This window comes from Bubalus kerabau, chromosome 20, assembly GCF_029407905.1.
Source record: "Bubalus kerabau isolate K-KA32 ecotype Philippines breed swamp buffalo chromosome 20, PCC_UOA_SB_1v2, whole genome shotgun sequence".
NCBI lineage: Eukaryota > Metazoa > Chordata > Mammalia > Artiodactyla > Bovidae > Bubalus > Bubalus kerabau.
Genome location: NC_073643.1, coordinates 1709069 through 1724064, shown reverse-complemented (window position 1 = coordinate 1724064; position 14996 = coordinate 1709069). Strand labels below are relative to the sequence as shown.

At 42.7% G+C, this 14996-nt stretch overlaps 2 pseudogenes; one reads left to right on the top strand and one right to left on the bottom strand.

Moving 5' to 3' along the window:
* Nucleotides 1-1703: 1703 nt before the first annotated feature.
* Nucleotides 1704-2634, bottom strand: LOC129635500 (olfactory receptor 1165-like; annotated as a pseudogene).
* A 9342-nt stretch (nucleotides 2635-11976) lies between these two features.
* On the top strand, nucleotides 11977-12095 carry LOC129635658 (uncharacterized; annotated as a pseudogene).
* The last annotated feature ends 2901 nt before the right edge of the window (nucleotides 12096-14996 follow it).

Genomic DNA, 14996 nt, shown 5'->3' with positions numbered 1-14996 from the left:
TGTGAGAGTTGGACTGTGAAGAAAGCTGAGCGCTGAAGAATTGATGCTTTTGATCTGTGGTGTTGGAGAAGACTCTTGAGAGTCCCTTGGACTGCAAGGAGATCCAACCAGTCCATTCTGAAGGAGATCAGCCCTGGAATTTCTTTGGAAGGAATGATGCTGAAGCTGAAACTCCAGTACTTTGGCCACCTCATGCGAAGAGTTGACTCATTGGAAAAGACTCTGATGCTGGGAGGGATTGGGGGCAGGAGGAGAAGGGGACGACAAAGGATGAGATGGCTGGCTGGCATCACTGACTCGATGGATGTGAGTCTGAGTGAACTCTGGGGGATGGTGATGGACAGGGAGGCCTGGCATGCTGCGATTCATGGGGTCGCAAAGAGTCAAACACAACTGAGCAACTGAACTGAACTGAACCTATTCTCTGTGTAGAAGAAAAAGTTTTGAACACAGCAATGAAGTTTGCTCCTAGAGGCATCAGAGGGGCACAGTGACTAGAAAAATGCTTACAGAAATGCTGTAAAGAGCTGATATGTCTTTAATTTCTTGGAGAAAGCAACAGACAGGATTATTATACAGAATTACTTGTCTATTTATCACATTTCATAATTTGAGAGTGAGAAAAAGAGAAAAGAAATGAAAGGAAGAGAAAAAAAAAAGAAAGAAGACATGGAACAGAAATCATTTGCAAATTTTGAGGATTTTAGGATGTGGACAGCCTTTTGCTGTGCTGTGCTTAGTCACTCAGTCTTATCCGACTCTTTGTGACCCCATGGACTGTAGCTCACCAGGCTCCTCTGTTCATGGGGATTTTCCAGGCAAGAATACTGGTTGGGTCGTCATGCCCTCCTGTAGGTGATCTTCCCTACTCAGGGAAAGAACCCAGGTCTCCCATATTGCAGGGGGGATTCTTTACCATCTGAGCCACCAGGGAAGCCCATGGACAGTGTTAGATGATCATTATGTAGCCTATAACACTCTTTTTTTTAATTTTATTTTTAAACCTGAAACACTGTATTAGTTTTGCCAAACATCAAAACGAATCCGCCGCAGGTATACATGTGCTCCCCATCCTGAACCCTCCTCCCTCCTCCCTCCCCACACCATCCCTCTGGGTCGTCCCAGTGCACCAGCCCCAAGCATCCAGTATCGTGCATTGAACCTGGGCTGGCAACTCGTTTCATACATGATATTACACATGTTTCAATGCCATTCTCCCAAATCTTCCCACCCTCTCCCTCTCCAACACTCTTAAAGTGAGACATAAACATAATTTTATTTCTTTTTTTCTTTTAAACTGAAGTTGATATTTTAAAATCACATTGCAGTTTAAAAATCACATTATAAAAATCACATATATATCATATGATATATATATCATATGATATATATATATATATATATATATATATATATATAATATACAAGAGATTGTATCCCATTGTGTATGAGTCACTAAAGAATCAACATGCACTTCAGGAGACATGAGTTCCATCCATGGCTTGTGAAGATCCCCTGGAAGAGAGCATGGCAACTCACTCCAGTATTCTTCCCTGGAGATTCCCCATGAACAGAGAAGGGGTCTCAAAGATCACACTAATCAGCGAATAAGCACACATTTGAAGAAAAATGTAATAACCATCATACACTGTGTAAAGTACATTTAAGAAAGTGTTCTCCTCTATCTCTCGTCTCATTCAAAATTACATTAGGTGAGAAAACATTTTGGTGTTGACTAATTTTCTGATGGTCTCCTTCACATCATTATTTCTAAGGCTGTAGATAGGGGATTTAGCATGGGGATCACTACTGTGAAAAGCACAGTGGCTACTTTGATGAAGAGCCATGAGCTTCTGGAGTTGGGTACCCAGTAGAGAAGAAGGATGACCCCATGGAAAATGGTGATGGCAGTCAGGTGGGAGGCACAGGTGGAATAGGCTTTTCAGAGTCCACCGGCTGAAGGCATCTTGATGATGTGACAATTATGAAAACATAGAAGGTGAAAATAATCAGGAGGCGACACACCTTATTGAGAGTAGAAATTATAAAACATGTCATCTGACTGAAGTAAGAGTCAGAGCAAGAGGCAGAGCCAAATGCAGAATGCTCACAGCCAAAGTGATGTATGACGTTAGAACCATAGAAGGACAGCTCCAAAAGAGAACATGTGATTGTCAAGGACCACGTTCCACCCCACGTGTAGGTTCCAGTGACCAGGAGGCTGCAGAGCTTAGGAGGCACAGCAACTGTGTAGAGCAGGGGGTTACAAACATCCACAAACCGGTCATAGGCCATCACTGCTAACATGAGCATCTCCGTAATTACAAGTGTGCAACAAAAGAAGAACTGCAGCATGCAACTCATGTAGGAGATAGTCCTTGTGTCCACAACCAAGATCTCTAAGAGTTTGGGTGTGGTTATATAAGAGTAACAAAAATCAAGAAAGGAGAGATGGCTGAGAAAGAATTACATGGGGGTGTGAAGTTTGGGATTGATTCTGATGGTCACAATCATACCCAGGTTCCCCACCACAAAGACTGTATAGACAGTGAAGGAAACCAAGAATAGGGGCACCTGGAGCTGTGGGTATTCTGAGAAGCCTGAGAGGATGAAGGTGATTCTGATTTTTCTCATCCATTACTATGGTTTCTGCCAGAGAAAACCAGAGTTCACCCTAAGCAACCAGACATGACGGAAATAGAGGGTATTTTTTTTTTCCCCAGCCTGGACAGGGGAATGGTCTGCTGTGGTGAAGTCTGGGATTTCCCAGGAATATGAATAAGACACAGTTGGAGCCCAAATGGTGTACTGTGTGTCTACAGGTGTGGAGAGTGCAAGTCAGCTTCTGATGGAGGGGCAAGGAGAGGATGGACTGGGAAGAACTGAGTGTCACGGTGACTCAGAATATGTCCTTGTTTGAATTTCTCCCAGCTCTGTCTCCCTTTTCTCCACATGGAGAATTCCTTTCTTTAGCTTCATTTAATTGAACTTGTTGATTGCGCTTGCAAATTCTTATGTTTGTTCAGGCCATTCTAACTGCTCAAGATGTCCTGTTTTTCTCTCACTTTTCCTTAGTGCTCTCCAATCAGAGAGAGGCTTCTCAGGTAGTGCGGTGGTAAAGAATCCTCCTGATAGTGGAGGAGATGCAAGGGACATGAGTTCAATCCCTGGGTCAGGAATATCCCCAGGGGAAAGAACTGGCAACCCACTCCAGTATCCTTGCTGGTGAAATCTGATGGACAGAGGAGCCTGGAGGGCTACAGTCCATTGAGTCGCCAGTCACACAACTGAGAGATCCAGCACACACCTCATCAGAGAAGCCTCAGGTTTACCTTCCCTTAATGATTTCACCAACTGGCCAAACCTTGGTAAAAGGTCACATATTGTATCTCCTAGAGAATATGAATGATGTCTTGTTAACATTCTAGACTCTGTAATTAAGTCAACTTGCCTTCAAATTTAACCTCAGTCACTTATTAATATGTCTCTGACAAGTTAAGCTCTCTGAAACCTTACCTATAGAATATAACTGTATTATAAGAATTTGTTTTTACTACACAATTATGTATAAAATATAACTTAAATTAGTGAATTATTTTCTAAAACATTTAAGACTTTAATTTTACATGCAATAAATGCCCCCCCCCCACACACACCAAATTTAGTTTAGAATACTGGAGTGGGTAGCCATTCCCTTCTCCAGGGGATCTTCCCAACCCAGGGATTGGACCCAGGTCTCCCACATTACAGGCAGATTCTTTACCAGCTGAGTCACAAGGGAAGACCAGAAATACTTGAGTGGGTAGCCTATCCCTTCTCCAGCAGATCTTCCCAACCCAGGAATTGAACTGGGGTCCCATGCATTGCAGGCGGATTCTTTACCAGCTGAGCTATCAGGGAAGTCCAACTTTAATTATTTTCTAAAACATTTAAGACTTTAATTTCACATGTAATAAATGGCCCCCACCAAATTTAGTTTCTTCTCTTGTATTTCTAATGCTGTTTTTCATGTTTACTTTCAATTTGAAATATTTGACCTCAAAATATTCTACAATGTAGCATTGCATATAATTTTACCAAGTCTGAACTGGTGCAAATAGTGACTAAGAAGTATAAAAAATGCATACACGGAGGAAATCTTTTTCTTACTTATTTTCTAATGTTTCCTTCTTAGCTGCACATTTTCATTAATGTCTCAAGCCATCAAGGCATGAGCTTTGTTTTGTTCATTTTTCCCTGTCCTTGTCTGTATCTCTATGATTTCTTTTCCATCCAAGGTTAAGGCTGTGAAAAATGTAATCAGGGCAAAATGAACATATTCTTCAAAATACACTCCCATCTTAATTGCTAGCTACCACCCATTACTCAGCAGCTATCTTTATTTAGCCTACCTACAGCCATCCTTCAGGACTAATTTTCATTCAATCTTAGCTTAAAATCATGCTCAAATGCTTCAGTTCAGTTCAGTTCAGTCGCTCAGTCATGTCCGGCTCTTTGTGACCCCATGAATTGCAGCATGCCAGGCCTCCCTGTCCATCACCAACTACTGGAGTTCACTCAGACTCACGTCCATCGAGTCAGTGATGCCAGCCAGCCATCTCATCCTCTGCGTCCCCTTCTCCTCCTGCCCCCAATCCCTCCCAGCATCAGAGTCTTTTCCAATGAGTCAACTCTTCGCATGAGGTGGCCAAAGTACTGGAGTTTCAGCTTCAGCATCATTCCTTCCAAAGAAATTCCAGGGCTGATCTCCTTCAGAATGGACTGGTTGGATCTCCTTGCAGTCCAAGGGACTCTCAAGAGTCTTCTCCAACACCACAGTTCAAAAGCATCAATTCTTTTACAAGTGGTTGACCAGAGTTCCCAGCACCACTTGTTAAAGAGATTGTCTTTAATCCATTGTATATTCTTGCCTCCTTTGTCGAAGATAAGGTGTCCATATGTGCGTGGATTTATCTCTGGGCTTTCTATTTTGTTCCATTGATCTATATTTCTGTCTTTGTGCCAGTACCATACTGTCTTGATAACTGTGGCTTTGTAGTAGAGCCTGAAGTCAGGTAGGTGGATTCCTCCAGTTCCATTCTTTTTTCTCAATATCGCTTTGGCTATTCGAGGTTTTTTGTTTTTCCATACAAATTGTGAAATTATTTGTTCTAGCTCTGTGAAGAATGCTGTTGGTAGCTTGATAGGGATTGCATTGAATCTATAGATTCCTTTGGGTAGTATACTCATTTTCACTACATTGATTCTTCCAATCCATGAACATGGTATATTTCTCCATCTGTTAGTGTCCTCTTTGATTTCTTTCACCAGTGTTTTATAGTTTTCTATATATAGGTCTTTAGATTCTTTAGGTAGATATATTCCTAAGTATTTTATTCTTTCCGTTGCAATGGTGAATGGAATTGTTTCCTTAATTTCTCTTTCTGTTTTCTCATTATTAGTGTATAGGAATGCAAGGGATTTCTGTGTGTTGATTTTATATCCTGCAACTTTACTATAGTCATTGATTAGTTCTAGTAATTTTCTGGTGGAGTCTTTAGGGTTTTCTATGTAGAGGATCATGTCATCTGCAAACAGTGAGAGCTTTACTTCTTCTTTTCCAATTTGGATTCAAAAGCATCAATTCTTCGGCACTCAGCCTTCTTCACAGTCCAACTCTCACATCCATACATGACCACTGGAAAAACCATAGCCTTGACTAGATGAACCTTTGTTGGCAAAGTAATGTCTCTGCTTTTGAATATGCTATCTAGGTTGGTCATAACTTTTCTTCCAAGGAGTAAGTGTCTTTTAATTTCATGGCTTCAGTCACCATCTGCAGTGATTTTGGAGCCCCCAAAAATAAAGTCTGACACTATTTCCAGTTTCCCCATCTATTTCCCATGAAGTGATGGGACCAGATGCCGTGATCTTCGTTTTCTGAGTGTCGAGCTTTAAGCCAAATTTTTCAGTCTCCACTTTCACTTTCATCAAGAGGCTTTTTAGTTCCTCTTCACTTTCTGCCATAAGGGTGGTGTCATCTGCATATCTGAGGTTATTGATATTTCTCCCGGCAATCTTGATTCCAGCTTGTGTTTCTTCCAGTCCAGCGTTTCTCATGATGTACTCTGCATAGAAATTAAATAAGCAGGGTGACAATATACAGCCTTGACGTAATCCTTTTCCTATTTGGAACCAGTCTGTTGTTCCATGTCCAGTTCTAACTGTTGCTTCCTGACCTGCATACAGATTTCTCAAGAGGCAGGTCAGGTGGTCTGGTATTCCCATCTCTTGAAGAATTTTCCACAGTTTATTGTGATCCATGCAGTCAAAGGCTTTGGCATAGTCAATAAAGCAGAAATAGATGTTTTTATGGAACTCTCTTGCTTTTCCATGATCCAGCAGATGTTGGAAATTTGAGCTCTGGTTCCTCTGCCTTTTCTAAAACCAGCTTGAACATCCGGAAGTTCACAGTTCATGTATTGCTGAAGCCTGGCTTGGAGAATTTTGAGCATAACTTTACTAGCATGTGAGATGAGTGCAATTGTGCAGTAGTTTGAGCATTCTTTGGCATTGCCTTTCTTTGGGATTGGAATGAAAACTGATCTTTTCCAGTCCCGTGGCCACTGCTGAGTTTTCCAAGTATGCTGGCATATTGAGTGCAGCACTTTCACAGCATCATCTTTCAGGATTTGAGACAGCTCAACTGGAATTCCATCACCTCCACTAGCTTTGTTCGTAGTGATGCTTTCTAAGGCCCACTTGACTTCACATTCCAGCATGTCTGGCTCTAGGTCAGTGATCACACCGTTGTGATTTTCTGGGTCGTGAAGATCTTTTCTGCACAGTTCTTCTGTGTATTCTTGCCACCTCTTCTTAATATCTGCTGCTTCTGTTAGGTCCATACCATTTCTGTCCTTTATCGAGCCCATCTTTGCATGAAATGTCCCCTTGGTATCTCTAATTTTCTTGAAGAGATCTCTAGTCTTTCCCATTCTGTTGTTTTCCTCTATTTCTTTGCATTGATCGCTGAGGAAGGCTTGCTTATCTCTCCTTGCTGTTCTTTGGAACTCTGCATTCAGATGCTTATATCTTTCCTTATCTCCTTTGCTTTTCACTTCTCTTCTTTTTCCAGCTAAGTCATACAGTGACTCATTTAGTGGCTCAGTCACACACTTGATAATGTAAGGAACAACACTTCTTGAAACAGGCAATATAGAAAACAATAGCAGTAATAGTAGAATCATAAGTAAGAAGTTAAGTCAAGAACTTCTAGTAGGTGTAGCCCAGTGACATCTCCATGTCATCTGACTTAGTTTGCTAAATGACTATAGCTTGCTGTTGATATCCTGGTTGTAGATCCTAAGCATCTGATCTTGATTCAAAGACTGGTTATTGAGATAAGCTTTAGAAACAAACTCAGAATGTCCTTTTTAACAACTTAATTAAACCTCTTAGCAATGTAACATAACCACAAGGAACTATCTAAGGAGTGCGTCTTAGTAAATACAGACCTTAACTTAAAAAACTGGAACTTAATATTCAGTGAAACATAATAGATGCCATAGGCCTGACATCAGTTAGGTGGATTTTTCTTTTAGAGCTCCCCAGTATACGTTGAGATTTCTGTATATGTCGGGAGACAGTCTTTTTATTTACCTGAGAAGGCTGTTCAGAACCCAAGTGTCTCCAGCTTCTGGAGGGATGAGGCAGAGAGAAAAAAGGTATAATTTTACCCGTAGGAGTAAATCACTAGATTGTTTTAAATGACCAGTAACTCGAGGAGAAGTGCTTCTTTATATCTGAAAACACAGAGTAAAAATCAACAATATGTCAGACAAAAAGTCGTGAAAATTGCGGTCATATTTAGCAGTCTACTCCATCCCATGCAATTGACCCCTTTGTTCTGCTGTCCTTGCCCAATGGCCAAGGACATCAGTGAAAGCAGTAGTCTCGAAGAAACTCATGAAGCTTTTGTGAATGTCTGTATGACCTGTCCAGCAAAGTGGGTGCCCTGATCACTGGAGATTGTGGAAAGCACCTTTTAACCATTTTTTCTATTCTGAGATATTAATTCTGAAGCCAGGAAAGGCATTATCAAATAAAAATGAGGTTTGTCAGGGAGCCAGGAAAAGCCAAGTGGCCACGTTGGACCTCTCATAGCCCCAACTCTTTGGTTTATGGCCATTTTTAATCCATTTTAAATTCCCTGAAGAGGCGTTAACTTTTGTAGAAGCAGAATGAGCTTTGTTCATATGTGCTGTAGTCTGTTATCAAAAGCCACATTCCAAGAAAACTTTGTTCTTTTAATCAGTGAGAGAAAACCAAATTCCAGTTTGGTAACAGCTTATATTCACTGTGAAACAATAGTTATTCACTTAGTCATAGTCACAATAAGACTTCAAAGGCAGTTTAATGTCTTAACAAACTTGTAGCATGCACAAAACTCTTCTTTCACTTGCAACACACCTTTTTGCACTTTCTGTATTCGTCACTTCATTTGTCCACTTAGAGGACAGCCACCTGTACGTTTAGACTTACTTTGCTTTTCCTTAATAGAATGTAATTCCATTCCTTATTACTTTTTATTAAAAACACACATCTTACTTTTCTTCAGAAACCATGACTTGTACTTTACATCATCATTCTGTCGATTGGTAAGGATAAATCACCCAAAGTTATATCATTTATAAAAGTATCTGCACAATGTCTCTGTTAATTAGATCAATAAACAAACATCAGTATCATGTATCAATACAATAATGATTATTTCCCAGTTCACACAAGCCTCGAATTCATTTACTTTAATTTCCTTGAATTTAGAATTGTTTGATTTGTAAGCACTTACTTCTCTTTAGGCCAATTAATTAGAGCTCATTGAACCACTTAGCCTTTAGCAATTTTTTCCAAGGATGGAGACATACACCGAGACACACACAAATCTGGACAGACAGAAACCTCACAGTTTTCCACCTGAAATTTAAATTGTCTCTTTGTCCCTTTTATTTTCTTGGCTTGAGTTCCAGCTCATGGCTGGAGTCCCGGATCGAGTGGGCTGTGTATCTCAAGGACATGATAAGAGTTAACTCAGGTTTTTCCCCAGGCATGTTTCTGTTTCTCAGGCAGGATCAGAGCTCCCCAAAAGAGTATTTTCACAAGTCAAACTTTTAGTAATTACATGTGCAAAAGGAACCAGTTTTGCAATTTCAAAAAGATTCCATTTTACCTAGTTTTCTCCGGAGTCTAAAGAATACACATGGCCATTCAAGGTTCAAAATGTCATTTCTCCTTCATGTAGTCATAGCTTCATAGCTAAAATTTAAACCAGAGAGTGCTCAAATTGGCTCTGATGACAGGGGTAGACTGATCAAGAAGATGTCCCAGCAGGGATTATCTCTCTGGGCAGGTGAGGTCGTCTCTTAAAGCAAAGAAACCCCATATATAAGGGATTTTTAGGCCTTGAGGATCAAAATTATCCCAGTTTTTCAAGATATTATTCAAGGGGGGGTGGTGGTTCTGGACTGTTAGGCCCCATCTGTAAGAGAGAAAAAAGCAGTGCCCAGTGCCATGGCTTTTTTCTACCAGAGGTGTCTGCCCCTGCTCTAGACGGGGTTGGAGACTGATTTTCCACCTAAGCTTCCTTCCCTGGCCAGAGCTAACCTGTCTCTTACAGGTGAAGGTGTCCTACTCCCACCCCCCCTCATTCTACCACCCAGGCATGGTGGAGATGCACCAGGGTTAGACCTGATGGCATCCCAGATTGATGTCCAGGTCCTCACCATTAAAACCTTGGTTTGATTTCCCTTTTATTCCGGCACCACCTGGGGTGGAACAGAGTAGTTTTCCGGATGCTCGCCGAGCCAAGACCACTAGGGGAAGCACCCAACTTCTGTGTACCTGCGCACATTCCTCATAACAGTATAAGTGGCAAGTCATAAAGGGATGAACAGAAAACCCAAGACATCCTCCTGAGAGTGGCCACACGAGTCTATTTAATAACAAAGGAGGCGATGGAGGGCCCGCCTGCGAGGAAAAACTAATCCTTCATATGCATGGAGTGCCAACATCATCCTTTTGATTCCTGTCCCTCAGACTGTACAAAAAGAATACCTAAGGAGTTGAGACAAGAGCCACTGGAGGGCTTCGTCTGCTCTGCTAAGAGCTAGCGCTACTAAGGGAAGAAGCCCAATGCGCTTTCAATCTGCCCAAATCTGGGGTGTCCCAATCTGTGTCCTCAGGAATCTCATGCTCACCAGCAATGCCTCAATCCATATAGTCCAGAGGCATAGCCACGACAAGAACTTGCCTGTGTGTCTGTGGGGTCAGGATGGTGATTTCCAGTCTGAGAGATGTCCCTGGAGCTAGAGCTCCAGCTCGCTCCCTAAAGTGCTCCTGTCTGCAGTGTCCTGTAAAACTTGGAATGGGGGCCTTGCTAGAAAAGCACAATAACAGCATGGATTGCAAGTCCCTTGAAAGTCTACAATCCGGCACACGAGGTTAATAACTTTAATTCCCCAAGCAGATATGAAATGGTCAGAGGGACCAGGAAAAGCTGACTGGGGAAAAGAAGTTCAGTCCACATGCTTCTGATTTAGTAAAGTAGCTGCTGCTGCTGCTGCTAAGTTGCTTCAGTCGTGTCCGACTCTGTGAGACCCCAGAGTTGGCAGCCCACCAGGCTCCCCCGCCCCTGGGATTCTCCAGGCAAGAGTACTGTAGTGGATTGCCCTTTCCTTCTCCAATGCAGGAAAGTGAAAAGGGAAAGTGAAGTCACTCAGTCGTGTCCAACTCTTAGCGACCCCATGGACTGCAGCCTACCAGGCTCCTCCGCCCATGGGATTTTCCAGGCAAGAGTACTGGAGTGGGGTGCCATTGCCTTCTCCATAGTAAAGTAGAGACCACAGTAAACGAGCAAAAGAATCTCAACTCCGAGTGTTCTTACCTTGTCTTGAAGATCTTGGACAAGCCCCCAAGATGATAACCTAGCAGTCAACGGTGACCGATGCCACTGGATTCATGGTGTCTGAAGAAGAAGATATTACTCTGGGGCCAAAGACAGTCTCAGTCATTCAGAGCTTTGTGTATATTTTATTTAAAGTGAAGGTGACAGAAAAAGCTTCTGACACAGACATCAGAAGGGGCTCACTAATTTAAGTGGGGCCATATATACGTCTCAACTAGCCTCTGAGAATAGACAAAAAACATCTCAAGGATGTGAGCGTTTTGCCCAGACCCTTTCCTATAGCATACATCCAAAGCTCAAAAAGAGGAATGTCCTTGAACCTGAGATACTGCTCCCTACAATGCCTACTTGTCTTAGGCCAAAGAATGTGAAAAAGCAAGCAAGCTTGCCTCCTCCTTAAAGGGGCTTTAGGCTTGGACTCTTTATCAACCTGCTGGGACAGGTAAGTATACAGTTAAAATCAGAAAACTCTAATGTGGTAATGGTGGTGAGTAAAGCATTTGTATAACATACCACTGATAACTCATATAAGTATATCACTTATAAATTCAGTATGAAGGTCAAAAGATAAAATATCAAAATAATGATAACTACAAAATGAAATAATGGAACCATGTTTGAAGAATTAGATGACAGTATGATACTAAGTCAACAAACAGAGAGACCCAATGAAGAGCTACAAATTATTTTTTTTAAAGGAAACTAACATAAATTCTGGATTTGAAAACTAAAATAATTGAAATGAAAAATTGATAGGTTCAATAGCACATATGAGATGCTGGCAGAAATAATCCATAAACTTGAAGATGAATTCATAGAAATCAATGTAAAAATAAAGAGAAAAAAATGTTGAGGGAAAATGATCTAAGGCATCCATTCATTACACCATCGAGTATGGAAGGAGAGAGACTCTCAGAAAGCAGGGAGAGAAAGGGGAAGGAGTAAAATTACTTGTAGTCGGAATGGCTGACCGGCAGGTCAGAGCGAAAGGGAGGCGCAGCGCAGGGCTCTTAGGGCGCCGGGCGGCAGCGGCCTCCGTCTAAGGCCATAGCACCCTGAACGCGCCCTGTCTCGTCTGATCTCGGAAGCTAAGCAGGGTCGGGCCTGGTTCTTACTTGGATGGGAGACCGCCTGGGACTACCGGGTGCTGTAGGCTCTTTGCCTTCCCTCTCCTTTAGCCCCCGCCCCCACGTCCCAACTCTTGGGCTCCCAGACCCCAACCCCTCCTGGGGGTGGGTGGCCAGGGCACCGACTCCCGCTGCAGACCTGGGGTGCCTCCGCGCGGCCCGCGAGCCCCTCTGCATTTGGCTTCCAGGAAACCAGAGGACCGTCCCGCGGGTCTCCGTCTGGGGCTCCCTTGGCGTGCCTCAGGCAATCCCCGGGGGGCTGCACCAGCTCCAGCCCCAGCCCCAGCCCCAGCCCCAGCCCTACCCCCAGCCCCACCCCCACCCCCACCCCCCCATCCTTGCAGGCGAACGCCCGAGCTCGCGCGCATCTGCGTGCACACACAGATATATGTGCACAGATGGTGCATGTATCTTGTTCAGTTATACTTTTGGTGGATATGTGCCTGGGAGTGGGACTGCTGAATCATATGGTACTTTTAGGTTTAGATCCTTCAGGAACCTCCATACTCTTTTCCATAGTGGCTCTACCAACTCACATTCCTACTAACGGTGGAGGCGAGTTCCCTTTTCTCCACATCCTCTCCAGCATTTGTTATCTACAGACTTTTCCATGAGGACCATTCTGACTAATGTGACGTGGTACCTCGTTGTAGTTTGGAGTTGAGTCTGTCCAATCATGAGTGATGTGGAGCAAGATGACCTTTTTAAAATGCAGATGCAATTCTATCACCTCCCTGCTCCAACTGCTCTTGTATTTTCCCATCATAGTGAAGATATGACCAAATCCCTTCATTGCTTGGTCCCCACTTTCTTCTCTGATTTCTTTTCACTGGAATGCCTTCTGCACTCTTTTGGTTCCATCCCATAGGGCATTTTTTCATTTCTTTTCCTTGTCACGTAGCCTTCCAAGATGCTATTTTACCTGCCTGAAATTCTTCCTGCATCTCAACCCTGGTTTACGTTGGTTCAACCTATGGATCTCAACTCAATTATTAGTCTGAAAAGCCTTCTCTGACACCCAGTTTTTGGTGAGGGAAGAGGCCCCTATAGAAGTTCTCAAAGGATCTGCCTGTTATTTATCATTAGATTAGTCTCAGGGAAAGAAGGAACTGTGTGTCTTCTCTCAGGATTCTATTTCCAGAAACATATTACATGCCTACTAGCTCATAGTAGGTGCTCAATATTTATTCAGTGTGTGAAAGACAGAAAAGTTCTGTGAAGCCTCAACTTTTCACTTGGCTCAGCACTTTTGATCTCTTTGTATCTTTGTCCATCCAGTTCTTTTCTTTCTTCTGTTGATGTGCACACTATATTCAAGGCATGATCTAAGGCATGAAGACATATCAATAAATATAGGTTCTTGCTTTCCAGGAACTCGTACATCAGATTTCTATAATTCAGGGTTTTTTTCTTTAATGCTCTAGAACAATGTGAACTTTTAGTATTATCCATTTTCATTTCAAAGAAAGATCATTTTACTTACATAGCAAAGGTGGAGACCTTCCAACTTTCAGTCCAATACTTATACCTTTACCATTTCAGGCAAGTCTTGTGGTTCCTTCTGGAGGTGTGCGGCTCTTCCAGAAATGTGAAGATCTTCCATAGTCCTCAGACTTTGGTGTGATTTGAAATCATCAAGAAAGTTTCCAGGTATAGGTTCCAGACCACCACCTCAAAGAGTCAGTAGCGAATGGAGTGGATTCCAGGAACATGCATTGTTAACCAGCATCACTGGTGATTCTGTTGCTACAGACTCAATGCAGTGGGCAGGGCCTGGACTGCCCACTGGGTCTGATGTGGAATGGAAAGAAGGGCTTCCCCCCTCCACTGTTTCTAGCCTTGTGACTAGAAACGGTCCCCAAACAAAAATCAGACAAACAAGATAATCCCAGATGGTAGTCCATGAGATGAAGGAACTAAGCAGCTGGTTGAGATGGAGCCAAGGGGAAAGGTTGCTCTTTTTTTCTCCACCTCTACTCCTTTCTTCCTTGATGCCTTAGTGATTCATCGTGGAGATTTGAAATAAAGTTCACAAGAGTCATATTTGTCGAATAAAGATTTTGCATTGAACCAACTCTAAAAAATGAAGAAAGTTTCACCTGCCACATGTTTCTTTTAAAAAGTCAATTGCTTTTCAACTCTGGGGTTTCTCCATTGCCTTGTTCAAGTAGCCTTAATCGGAAAAATAAAATATAACTAAATAAAGATTTAAATATACCAACAAAGGAAAGCTTCCGTTTCTTAAATCATCTTTCCACTTAGTAGAACACTAGCTCTTTTCTTTGTGTTTTGACTAGGCAATTAGTTGTATCGTGGCTCAGATGGGAAGGCATCCGCCTGCAGGAGACTCAGGTTTGATCCCTGGGTCGGGAAGATCCCCTGGAGAAAGAAATGGCAACCCACTCCAGTATTCTTGACTGGGAAATGCCACGGACAGAGGAGCCTGACGGGCCACAGTCCATGGGTAGCATAAAAGTTGGGCACAACTGAGCAACTAAGAGCAGAAGTATTTCCAAGGGCCACATTCAAGAGATTTGGAACTCTTGCTTGACTCCCTCATGTTGACCATGTTGACTAGGCAGCAGATAGCAGCTGATTCATCTGTACAATTAAAAAAGAATGTGTCATTCTGTTCTATACTTTTCTGTACTGTAGGCAGAGACTGTACAGAGCAGATGTCTGGACTTGTACAGGACTTTCGGTCCTTTAGAGGATTACAGTGGCACCATCAATGCTTGCCAGAGGTGGCAGGAAGGCGGCCCTGGAAGTTTGAGTCCAGACATGTCCAGTGTTTTAGACTCATATATCAGATGAGTCAGAGTGCATTTACCCTTCACTATGTCTCCATAGAAAGTTGCTTTGGGTTTGGAGGTACACACACACACACACACACACCCTGCCGCCGAGACAGGTCAAGAGCTAGAAACCAC